Consider the following 12,261-nt stretch of genomic DNA (forward strand, 5'->3'; position numbering starts at 1 on the left):
CGTGTTCATATGTAGAGACAGCATGTTTAAAATGTTCACGTTTCTTCAGCTGCCTACACTGATCTCTTCTTATCTTTGATTTTCAGCAGTTTGTCTATGACATATACAGATATGTTTATACCGTAAACATTCTTTGTGGGGTACTCTGAACTTCATGGATCTGTTATTTGTTGAATGATCTGTTTTGAACAACATAGATCTGTTTTTCATTAATTTTGAAAAATCCTCAGCCATTATTTATACAAATATTTATTCTGCTTATTTCTATATCTTTTCTCCTTCTGAGATTCCAATTAGTTAATATTTTAGACCAATTGATATTGACCCACATCCCTGGGGTGTTATGTTGGCTTCTTTGTTTGTTTGTTTTGTTTTGTTTTAGCATTGTTTTTCTCTTTGTGTTTTATTTTGGGTAATTTCTATTAGCCTACTTCCAAGTTCACTCTTTCCTCAAATGTGTCTAATCTTCTGATCAACCTGTTAAAGGAAATCTTCACCTCTGATAGCCCATTTTTCTTAACTTCTAATATTTTGCCATTTAAACTAATTTTTATCTCTCTGTTGAAAGTCTCCATTCACTCATATATATTGTCCACCCTTTTTATTAGATATTTTAACCTGTTAATTATGGTAATCTTAAACTCCTATCTAATTGTTCTAATAGCTAGATTCTCTCTGTGTCTAGTTCTGCAAATTACTTTATCTTTTTTACAAAGGGTCTTTTCATTTTCTTTTTGTGAGTCACATAACTTTTGATCAGATGCTAAACATAACATATCAAATAGCGGTAGAGTCTGAGGTATTTATTCCTAGAAATGAGTTCCCTCAGGTTGTTATTACAGGGAGAGTTTGACTCAATCTAGTCAATAATTGAGTTGGGTTTGGCTTTTTTTGTTGCTGTCATTATCCTCAGTGACCCAGTCGTCAAACACCTTCAGCATTGGGCTGCCATCTTCTGTACAGAGGATGGGGCTGCTGGAGGGGCTCTATTATTCTTTTTCTATCCCTCCATTTCAGCAGTTCCTGAATGTCTGAATCACAGAAGGAGTCTCTTTAAACCCTTTTCCATCAGCGGTTTGCTTCTGCTGGTTACTTAGTGTTAGCTGCATGGTGGGGGTGAGGAGGACTCTTGTTCCCCTGGTTCAACCTCAGGCTAAGTAAGGCAAGACTTCTTCATATGGGTCTTGTGAATGAGGTATTTTTAGCATTCCTTCCCCTTCTCCTTCTCCTTCCCATAGCACCCAAACTCTTTTTAAAATCTGTGTCAATTGTCAGGCAAGAGATGGTTTTCTGGTCCTCCACAAGTGATAACATATCTCTGCTTTGTACTGGTGCATGATTCTTGACCCAAGAGGTTTTTCTGCTCTTTCTTCAGCATTCCTTATGGTAAGAGTGTTTTCTGTCCTCTCCCAGTCTCTGAAGCCTTTTGTTCCCTATGGAAGAAGGATCTGCAGAAGTGGACAGTGTTTTTGCCTGTCACTCAGTGGCATTTAGTTAGCTCCTGCACATCTACCCCACTATAGGCCAAGGGTCGGGGCTTTCCAGCCTCTTGCCTTGCACCCAGTCTCTCTGTGAGCACCTAGTAGAGGCCCATGGAGAACAATTTGTGAGTTAGGGCAAATGCTCCTTGTGTATGGGGCTGTCCGTTTATCTAAACTGAAATCTTAACCCACTCTTGGCCTTTAAAAAGCATTTACATTCTTAGCTAACTTTTATTCTGACATGCTTCTATGAAAGCTGTTTATTCTTCCCATCCTCTGTAAAAGTTGAAAAGGTTTGTGTCAGCCCTCCCTATATCAAGGGATCTGTTACTACTCAGAATTCAGTTTCCTTCATTGTCTTGTGACCTCAGGACTCTCTGATGGCTATAATAAAAGCTGTGATTTTGTAGATTATCTGGCTTTTTCTCATTGTTAGGCTAGGGGTAACAGTCTTTTGAGTTCTTGGTATCCCAAGTGGAAAAATAATTTACTTGCTAGGACCTTGATTGAGATTAAAATCTACAGATACATTTTGGAAGAATTTCATCTATACAATATAAGCCTTTCAATCAATGTATGATTTACTTTAAAAATTTTTTGAGTGGTTAACTTATGAATAATTGTTGTTAGCATAATTGTACTAATATAATATTGTATTAATTGTTATATTAGTATTATAAATAGTACTAATGTTTTAAGCATGCACATTGACTCATGTTTGGGAAAATTACCCTTACTGACATTCTACATCTGCTCTGGAATGATGAGGTGGCAGAGGTAGGGAGCAAATTTGAAGGCAAGACAGTAATACAGTAATACCCCCTTCCTTCTCATTTCATAGGGCATCATATCACCTCTCAAAGATAAACAGCAACTAGTGAGTAACAGACTGTAACCCTGGTCTTATCAGCCCTCCAGTTCAGGAATCTTTCTTCTATACATTACATATGCTAATGTACTTTGTAAAGATCTCTTGGTTTTTTCTTTTTTTAAAATAAAAAATAATAATTACACAAATTTTTCAGAACATCAATAAGTTCATGACTTTTCAAACTTCTAATATCTATTCTTATAGCCAAAACTTTCAACCTTGGATTTTTGTGCTAAATCCTCTGATAAAAAAGAAGCCTTTACTTCTATAGAGTCTTCTCATGTTCATCTTTATTAGTGCTTTCATGTGAGTCTGTCATTTTATGTCACTTTGCTTCTCATATACATTTGAATTCTAGGTAATCTTTGGGATCTCACCACTTGAAAAATTGTTATTTTTTGTATCAAAATTGGCAAAATGTCTTTAAAATTAAATAATCTGGCAAATAGTCCTTGCCATTCTCTACTTGAATTTTTTTCACTGATACATATCAGATGTGCATTTTTGGGGATACATGTGCTAATTGGATACATTCATATAATCAAGTTAAGGTAACTGGGATGTTCACCACCTTATTTATCTTTTCTTTACACCAGGAACATTCAAATTATTCTCATCTAGCTATTTTCAAATGTACAATTGATTAACATTAATTAAGTCACTCTGTTCATCTATTGAACACCAGGTCTTATTTCTTCTATTTAAGTGTATAGTTGTATCCATTAACCAGCCTCTCTTCATCCCTCCCTCCCCTCTACTTGATTTGAAGTTACTGAAATTCGAAAACTAAGCCTAGATTTCAAGTTAACTAGCTGATCATCTTACAACTCAAGTCAGTGTGGCCAATGTCATGCAGGAACCTCAATAGCATGAGCTGGGAAACAGGACCCAGACATGAGGAAAAGGAAATATCAAAACTAGTAATGGGGCAAATTACCCTATACAAGGACAGATTCCCTGGGGAAAGGTGGTAATAGCATTGAATGAAATGAAATAAAGTAGCTTTAGTCTGACATTTACCCAGAGTTACTGCTTTCTTTAAAAATAGTAAATGAAAGTTTTAAGTTTTCCCAATCTTCCTTTAGATTTATGGACTTCTGATGGACCTTTCCTTGAAAAGAAGAGTTCACAAGAACAGGATCCTAAAGAATTTTAGTAATTTTCCAAAATAAACAAACAGAAAAAACAAAAACAAAACAAAACAAACAAACAACAGTCAGTTAGGAAATCAGACTGTAATCAGGCTGTCAGACTCTTGAGTAGGGTTTAGCAAAATATAAACCACAGGCCAAATCTGACCTGCCACTTGTTTTTGTAAGTAAAATTATACTGGACACAGCTATGTCTATTCCACTTTCCATGTGCATCCATAGGGATATTTTAAACTGCAAATTTAATCTTATACTTAAAACCTTCCAAAGGCTTCCTACGGCTCCAAAATCCTTTATACGACATACAACGCTATTCATAATATGGCCCCTGCTTACCTCTATAGACTGCAAGTTTCTCACTATTTCCCATCTTACACTCTGGTCATACTTTATTCTCCTGCCTCTGGGCTCTTGTACATACTCTTCTCTTTGGCTTTAACAGGATTATCCTTTCTCTTTTTGTGGTTCCAGCATAGAAGCTATCATTTCCTTAAGCAATACCCAGACACTCAAGAGTTCCATATGCTCCCATAAAACCCAGAAGATCTATTACTAGCAGTGATCATGCTAATGTTTTATTTTGTTTGTGGTATACATCAGGGGTTGCTAAACTACAGCCCATAGGCCATGTACACATGCTATCTGTGTACAGTCCACAAGCTAAGAATAGTTTTCACATTTTTATATAGTTGAAAAAACTCAAAATAAAAATTTCATGACATACAAAAAATTATATGATATTCAAATTCCATTGTCCACAAATACAATTTTACTGGAGCCCAGCCATACTCATTTGTTTATGTATTGTCACACACTGTGAAGGTATCATAGATACAATCACGAAAGAGAAAGCACTATCCCAGTTTTCCCAGAGTTTGGTATCCACAATATCTTCCCCAGTGTGTAACTCAAAGGATGCACTCAATAAGCATCTGTGGCATGAATAACGTGTGAATAAGGAAGTAAAACTATTTTGCCCAGTAATCAGCTGCAATTCAGCATAAAATCCAGCCAGATTTACCATTTCCTAGCCAAGTTATCTTTGCTACTACATCAGCTCTCCTTTTCTATGACTGTAGAACAATATTATTCTTAGATTCTTCATAAAATTTAAATTTCCTCCAATTTTTTCATAGTCTTGGATGTCACTTAGATTACAGGTTTGAAGATGCTGAAGTGTTCATGAGAAAACCTCCCGTTATGCCCACAAAGAGTAAATAATGATAGAGGAGCACTTCTGCTCGAAGCTCTGCTTTAAAACAGCATTTCGATAAGTTCAAGCACACCTCAAAAGCCAAGCTTATTAAAAAAAAAGTATATAAAAGCAAGCACTGTGATTAACTATATCCAGATGGGAGAAAAATGTGTTGACATTTCAGCAAGAACAGCCTTCAATTCAAGCCAAAAAAATCCTCATTTAAACTTTCTAGTCAGCCAAAATTTCCAGCTGCATGGATTCTCTTGTGAACAAACAGGCCAACACACAGAATAAGGTCACTGAAGAATGTGCCAGTAATCACAAACTGTAATTAAGCAGTAATGACCCCAACCTGAAGCTTTCTTCAGGATTAATGAATACCTGAAAAGCCAGTGGCCCAAGGCAGCCCTCATTCTATCTAGAATGCCCTGGGATAAAGTGAGTGCTATAAACAAAATGTGTTTCCAGCTTATATCATCCCCTAAAGTTATCTTTTCCACTACTGTCTCAGAGTTGGATTTTTATAGCACTCATTGTGAAAAAGGCCAAGTTTAATCAAAAAAAGATAATGGAAAAAGTGAAATTCTAAAACAGCATAGAGGATTTCTTTTGGATAAGGCAGTGGGGGTTAGTATACATTTTACTTAGAATATTTAGCTTTAATTTCCAGTTTTGCTCTCCTCCTCAGAAACATGAGGATAAGAATATTTATTATATGCCAGATGATACCCATAAATTTACCACTATAGTAAAAGTAAAATTAAATTACAATTATTATTGTGAAATGTGATATACAAAATGTCATCACTCAAGTTCAGAGCTTTAAAACAGTCAAGAAGCCATTCTAACGACTGCCTGCAAGACCTGCAACCATGCAAAAAAAATCAAAAAAACAAAAATCAAAACCCAGAAACTTACTATAGAAACTTGCCTGGAATTTTTAAACTGGGCCAAACCACCAGACCATAACATCCTGGAAACAGCTGAATTTCTCTAGCACCGCAGCTCCTCAATGGCAACAACCAATGAATTATGGACCCATGTGCTATGACAGCTACCTCCACGAATGATAATTCTTTCAAAACAACTTGTGTAATTTCCCTGAGCTTTCTAAAAAAAAACAACAACAACAAAACACACACACACACACACACACAAAAACCCCTACACTCCTCCCTCTCTTCAGAACACAATTTGGCTTCTAGCTAAATCTGTGTCTCCCAAATTGCAATTCCTAAGACCCCAATAAACACCTTGTCTTACTGCTTTGCAGTCTGACTTTTCACCTCTTCTTAGTTGACGTTATCAATAACTTTTAAAATCATCATTGCTATGACTTTTAATGCCTCAGCTTAACTGATGAAAAAAAGAAAACAAGAAGATTGTTCTGTAAGTTAAGTGACCATCAAAATATGAGCCAATATTTATTTGCTGCTTACTCTACGGCAAGCACTTAATAGATACTCTGTCTTTTCCCTTTGAGGTTGAACATCATTTCCTTTCTACAATGAGGAACCTGAGAATCAGGATGGTTAAGTAGCTTGCTCTAGGTCATCCTAATTAATGTAGGGGTTGGAATTCAAGCCTAGGTTCCGATTACTCCAAGGCCCGAACATAAAATAACCATGCATTATGACCTTACTGATAGGAACGTTCTCTGTCAATCATTTAGAAGTGATGAAATTGACTTTTATTTATTTATTTTTTTTGAGATGGAGTCTGGCTCTGTCGCCCAGGCTGGAGTGCAGTGGCGGGATCTCTGCTCACTGCAAGCTCTGCCTCCCGGGTTCACACCATTCTCCTGCCTCAGTCTCCCGAGTAGCTGGGACTTCAGGCACCCGCCACCACGCCCGGCTAATTTTTTGTGTTTTTAGTAGAGACGGGGTTTCACTGTGATAGCCAGGATTGTCTCGATCTGCTGACCTTGTGATCCGCCCGCCTTGGCCTCCCAAAATTTTGGGATTACAGGCGTCAGCCACAGCACCCGGCCTGAAATAGATTTTTGAGGGTAAGAATATCGATAAATAAATGGAGCTGGTGATACAAAATCAAAGTCATTAACTCATTTTAAAGGGCCCTTTGTGCATATAGGAGTTATAGCTGGGAAAACCTCAGGAGTGATGGAGATTTTAATACAGGAGTCTGCTCTTAGTGCCATCATCAGGACTTGGTAGTGTTTTCATCTCTTGGTATAAAATGTAGGAGCCCTGAGACCGCTGTATGTTCCAAAATATACTCCACACTCACACTAACTTCATCGACATCCACCATGTCTGAAATTTCTTTAATAAAGCCTAAGAGGTTTATTTTTTAAATGAGAGGCTTAAAATATGAACATGGCTTCAAGAGTCCCATTAAATTCATCCTGAGCTGAGGGAAAAACTTCTATTGGTACTTTTCTTAAAAGTAATAGTAGGAGGTTAGTTTTACAGACTGAGGAATTAAGTAACGCATTATAAAAATATTTTATACCAATACCAAGATAAATGAGGGGAGCAGTGGTGAAGAGCCTATTTGTTTGTCTGCTGCAGACAAAAATGGAAAAGATAAAAGTAACCAGATACTTAATTCTCTGTTCTCATCTTCTTGGTCCTAAAGAATACCTAAGAAAGTATTCTTTCTTCTTTAGGATAGATAGGACTGTTGACAGAGGGAACATAAAAGATGCTTTGGCTAACTAGTTGTCTGCACTGAGCCTTTATTTTTAACTATGTGGTTTTCTTCTAGGCAGGGTATATTTGGGTCCCGGATTCCCTTCTGAAGACACAAATGTGAGGTGTCCATTCCACCTCCTCATCACAGTTCCATTCTCTCCCAACATTGCCCCCACTCTACCTATGAGAAGCAGACCTGTCTGATCTTACTGGTTCTTTTCTTTCAGGGCTGTGAGACCACTATGAGCCTGACTGCTTTAGCTTATTTAGGAAGACAATCTGTGGTAACATTCAAGCAAGTGAAACAACCTTCTAGGCAAGTCTCAGATACTAGAGTAAAATTATGTTTGAACCACTGTAAGTTTAAAGCCAAAGTATGCTCACGTTCTAAGCTAGACATCATATGATCTCTGCCGCCCTTTTCCTAGGTGAGAAAATCATAAGAATATTTGAGAGGAAAATTCCTAAACTCCCTACCTTACCTTTCCTCATCTTCAAGGTCAGATCATTACAAACACAACCAGAAAAATCCCCCATTTGTCCATGTCTCTCTAAATGTGGAGAGTAAAGTATAGTGGACAGAGATGGAAGAGTGAAGGAACTGTGGGCATGCATGACTGCCTTTAACTACTTTGTAATAAAAAGGAAATATTGCAGACCTTTTCAAAGCAGAAAATTATCTCACCTTTCAAACACCAAGTTGGCCGAGATTGCAGGACAGATGAGTGACTTAACTTCTCAATGAGTTAAGTCTGTTTACAAATCTGATATTGCTGTGGCAATAATGAGAGAAAGGTTCTAAATAAAGAGCTAATGAATTTGATATCTTTGCTAAATTGTAAACCATGCATAATCATCTAAGGTCTAGACCCATCCTAGTCCTAGTCCTAGTTCAGACCCATATCACCCCCAAGGGCCTGGGCTACCCTGGCACAGAAGAGTGTTGAAGTGGGGATTGAAAAGAGAATATAGAATATAGAGAAAAGGAAGCACAATGCTTCTATGCCAGCAATATTTACCCCAGCCCACTAGTTACCCAAAAGCCATTTCCCTTGGCCCACATCTAGTTAGCTATTAATTTTAGAATTTGTAAAAGATCCCAGGTGGAAATCGAGCAACAGGCTTTCCCAGGGGATTCGGTGAGTAGTAACTTTGTCATTTTTGTGTTTGTAGACAATCATTATATCCTACTTCATGTTCTTTTCTAAGCTACTTCTAGTTTGATGATTCTCAACCAGAGGTATAAATGTGAACCATCTGTAAAAATGTTTTTAAAATGCATATACTCTGCTCATTCCAGATCTAAGAAGTAAGAATCCTTCAGAGGAGGAGTATCCATATGTGTATTAAAAATAAACACAAATCTCCAATGATTCCAAAGTATACACCAAGTTCAGAACAATTATTTCAATCTCCTTAGTTCTTTCTCAAATGAGAAAATCTAAAATTTCTCTCCATCTCAGCTGCTTGAGAAGTATTAGTTTTAATCATGTTTTATTAATAATTACCCTGATAAAGAATATAAAACTCCATACATCCATAGGAAACAGGGCTACCACCTCCCTTATTCAATTAATGCAGCCTAAGATAGTATTTGGTTCCCTTTTCAGCATTAGCAAAACCTTTCTAGGCCCCGAATCTCTTTCACTTGTTTCATTATGTGCCATTTTATGGGACAAGGTTCTCCCACAGGTGCCCTGCATGATTTCTAAAATGGTCTTCAAAGCTTACTGTGAAAACTCAGCTGATTGATGCCACTTCCTATCTGCTTCCCATCTCTTCGATGTCTTCATAGCTTCTGGCCCGCCATGAGTTTTCAAGTCTGGCTATAAAATTATGACTTATTCTTGTATCTTTTCTAGGCATTAGATTAAAAAGGAGGAAATTACAGCATTATTCCAACCTGCTGAGATCAATTGTGATTAACATTCCAGCGTATTTGCAGCATATTCCATATCTATGCTATTTGTACATTGATCAGCCTCTCATAATTCTACTCATCCATAATATTGATTAAAATATTGAGACCATGACATCAAGGCTATTTCAAATCAGCTAAATAATCACCTAATACTTATGTCAGTCCAAAGTGACAGACCAGTAAAAAAAAAAATTGCAAAGGAAAAAAGACATCAATAACTTGGTTACTACACAAGTCAAAACTCACCTCATCCTCCAAGATATATCCTCTTGATATGTGATGTTTTCTTCTTTGTAAAAAAAGTCATACTAGAAAGATTTTATAGCTCTTGGAAAAAATAGATTATGAGATTGACTATCACGAACCAGTTTGTATCAGAGCCCAACTGAAAGTAAAAGTAATTTATTATTGAGTTAAAATCATAATTATGCCACAGACCTTAACATCCATCCGTTCATCTGTTCAACTAGTGGATATAAATATAATGCTAACTGTGCACAGCACAGGCACTATGGTAGGCATGGGGAATACTAGAGTAATGACCAAAAAATAAATTCTGTTCCCTTCAGAGAGCTAATCGTCCAATGGAGAAAGACAAACATGAAAGGAGAAATAACCAAAAAAATCCTAACCTAGACAGAGGAGATGTCCTTCTACTACATCATATTCCATTATTATGCAATCATAAATACAAAGTATCTAGTGAACATTTTTTTTTTATTTCAAAATGCTTGTGGATACACACATTTGAGAGGGATACAGAGAAACTAAGATTGTTTTAAGGGAGCACATCCTGAATGAAGTGGCTTGAAACCATGCTGTATAAAGACATTAAAGGAATGGAAATGACTGGTTTAAAGAAGAAGGATAGCCATTTTAGCAATCACCAGAACCCTTAAGGTTAGAGTGTGGCAAAGGAAGGTAATCTAGTTGGTAGGGTGTTAGGGAGTTGAGCAGAAAACAATAGGTAGATGCAAGAAGAAAGCAGATTTCATCTCAAAAGAAGAAATTTCTTTATATCAAGAGTGTATTAAGATTAAAAGGGATACTCAAGAAATTAAATTTTTATCACTAGATGTGTCTGATCACATATTATCTCATCTCTGCAACAATATTGAAAAAGGGTTTCAACTAAAGAATGGGAAGTGGGGCTAGAGGGTAAAGATCCTCCCAGACCTGGGATTCTACAAATTGTTCCCTATATATTAAACTATATGATATATATATCAATAAAATACAAAAACCCAGACTCTCATTTTTAAACATGTTTATTATCCCTTAATTATAATGCCAAATTTCTTTTATTTTCTTTCAATTGACTGTCCAATCTTATATTGTTATTTTACACTATAGGGGCACATTTTAAACTGTGAATTGAGCAATATGGAAACTCACTTTTTAACACAAAATTATGTGATTATTTTAAATATGTTGTTTGAAGAATAGAAAAAGCTCTTGAAACTTGTGTCAGACCTATACAAGTAAGCCCTGGCCTCTTCCTTTGAGAAACTACACAAAACTTCCATTACTCATATAATTTCTGAAACTCCTATTTTGGAATTGCCTTTGAGAGCCTGTAACAAATTCTTTTGAATAACTTCAGAGGTAGTAAATTACAATCTTCTGAGGTGCACATTTTGAAATAGTCAAAAGTCATTCAAAGCAACTTCTGAAAAGTAAGATTAGGAGATCAGGTTAATAAATCATAACCTAGTTTCTTAGCCATAAATTTTTCCTTCTTTCTATAAAGATTCCCAAGTAATTCTCCCACTAAGCTGTGTTTTTTCTCTCTGCAAGGACAAATGTCCTTGTCTTTTTATACAATATAACTCAGATGTTTTGTTAATATGCAATTTCAGTGGTTGCTCAACCCTTTTCCATGAACAGGATGTATCTAAATCACCCAATGCCTTTAAAAATCATTGAGGATTCACTATATCTCAATGGATCCTGGAGTTCTATACTCTGAAAAAGCTACTTATAATTATCATGATGCTTGGCCAAGTGAGGGTGTCTCTCTGCTATCATCTTATTCCATACTTTTGCCCTCATCCCAGCATCTGCATGACAACAAATAAATATAGGGAAAAAGCACAGAATTTCAAATCCTGCATATACAGATTTAAATCCCAGACCCCCTGTTAACTAACTGACCCTAGGCAAGTGAAAATCTCTTTGAGATGCTGCTCAACAGGGATATATTAATAGTTCATCTAAAGGACTATTGTAAAAGTTAAATTAGATCATGTATGTAAAGCACCTAGCATAGCCATTGGCACATAGGAGTTTAATTTTTAAAAAGCAATTATTGTCAATTTATCATTGCTACTCGACTCTACACATATTGACCACATTTCTTTAATAATTGATTAAATTATAGCTGAATTTAAGGGCACTATAGGTATCCATAGAGAGTTTCAAGCTCTTCTCATTTTTCTCAAAAACAGTGGCTAACATCTAAGTGAACTGGTCCATTAAAATGTTCAGATATTGTCAAGAAAAATTAGAATATTTTTGCTTAGACAGGACAAAAACAGAATCATTGAACAATAATTTACTGTACTTTATAAAAAAGAAAGGAAATTGAATGACTGAAAGAATCTATTAAAACTTCACCATCTAGTTTTAATCTTATTCTTTCCAAATATGATCTTTTGAGGTGCATATTTTGAAATAGCCAAAAGTCACTCTGAGCAACTTCTGAAAAGCAAGAATACGTGGTCAGGTTAATAAATCATAACCTATTTTCTTAGCCTTAAATTTTATTTCTCCTTTCTATAACGTGTTCCAAGTAATTTTACTCCTGAAGTTGTATTTTTGCCCTTGTTCTCAAGTATCCATCTTTGTAGGGAAGAGCCTGGTTAATGCTGAGACATAAATTTAAGACTTCCCCTTTTTTAATCTTTGGAGGGTAAGTTTTCTAAAGGAAGCTTACCCCTTAAGTTTCTGACTCTCTTCAAATAAGTATTAATAGTGAGTATAAGT

Source organism: Pan paniscus, chromosome 2, assembly GCF_029289425.2.
Source record: "Pan paniscus chromosome 2, NHGRI_mPanPan1-v2.0_pri, whole genome shotgun sequence".
NCBI lineage: Eukaryota > Metazoa > Chordata > Mammalia > Primates > Hominidae > Pan > Pan paniscus.